This window comes from Martes martes (assembly GCF_963455335.1).
Source record: "Martes martes genome assembly, chromosome: 3".
NCBI lineage: Eukaryota > Metazoa > Chordata > Mammalia > Carnivora > Mustelidae > Martes > Martes martes.
In genome coordinates this window covers 27298483-27299577 of record NC_137890.1, presented here as the reverse complement: position 1 = coordinate 27299577, position 1095 = coordinate 27298483, and the positions used below count along the sequence as shown (strand labels likewise).

Sequence of the window (1095 nt, the reverse complement as noted above, 5' to 3'; positions counted from 1 at the left end):
GGCTCTCTCCCAGGACCTTGGGATCATGACCAGAGCTGAAGGTAGACACTTAATGACTGAGCCACCCAGGCGCCCCTAGGAGGCTTTTAAAAAAAAAATGCCTAAGCCATTCTACATCAAGAGACAATATCTATTGAGGTATACCTTTGTAAACGCCGAGTCATAAGAATTTTTGGATGCTGTCTTACCAGGTAAAATCCATATTAAGTTCAACAGTGAGGTGAATAAAAAAGAGATTTTTAGTGCACTTGAAAGGAAAAAGAGAGGGTCCCTTGAATAAGACCAGGTGACTAGAGCTGCCTCTGTTGCATATTCTGATCTTTGCAAGAAAGCAGCATACACCTCACGGTGTACTAGACAATGCCGTAGCAGCAAACAACCCCTAGATCTCAGCGGCTTTGAGCACAATGCAACAGAACCTTATTTTTAGTTTATTTGTTATTTTTGGGATATTTTTAATGACTGAAACAAACTAGGTCTAAGACCACAGTTTCTGGAAGAACCATTTGTTCTTGCCGGGTCCTATACCTCTCCTCAAATAAGGACCTTGGCCTCTCTTCAGGCCTTGCCTTTAAGAGCAGGGTCTCTGAAGATATCCTTGTTGACGACAGTTCTGTCCAAAGGGATATCTGCCAAGTACCGTGTGGGCATGAAGTGATTATAGTTATAAACATTCACAAAAGACTTGATCTTTGACCTGTTGACAATTTTCTTCTTGCTCATGGCAGCTATCACTTTGCAGGGATTGTGGTCAATTTCGGCCACCAGAGTGTGGCAGTAGGGAGGGTCTTAAGTGCCAGCATCAATGTTCTTCACGATGACCACTTCTTGCCTGGAGTAACATCCTGCCAGGACCAGCACCACCCTCCTGGGTTTTTTGAACTTGCCCATCTTGACACCAGCCACTCGAGCCTACAGCAGAAAACCACAACGTAAGTTGATAGTTTTCACTTGCCACATGTCCTACATCGTTTGGAGGGCGTCTGCTCTTTGCAGTCTTTCAGGGACACAGGCTAATGGATGCTTCCTCTCAACACAGGCTTCCATAATCACCAAGGCAAAAAAATGAGAGGAGGAATGTGGTGACTTGTATCC

At 44.5% G+C, this 1095-nt stretch overlaps 1 pseudogene across 1 annotated transcript; it reads right to left on the bottom strand.

Moving 5' to 3' along the window:
* Nucleotides 1-478: 478 nt before the first annotated feature.
* Nucleotides 479-891, bottom strand: LOC308340204 (large ribosomal subunit protein eL27-like; annotated as a pseudogene). Its single transcript has one exon. The product of its transcript is annotated as a large ribosomal subunit protein eL27-like (transcript).
* Between the last annotated feature and the right edge of the window lie 204 nt (nt 892-1095).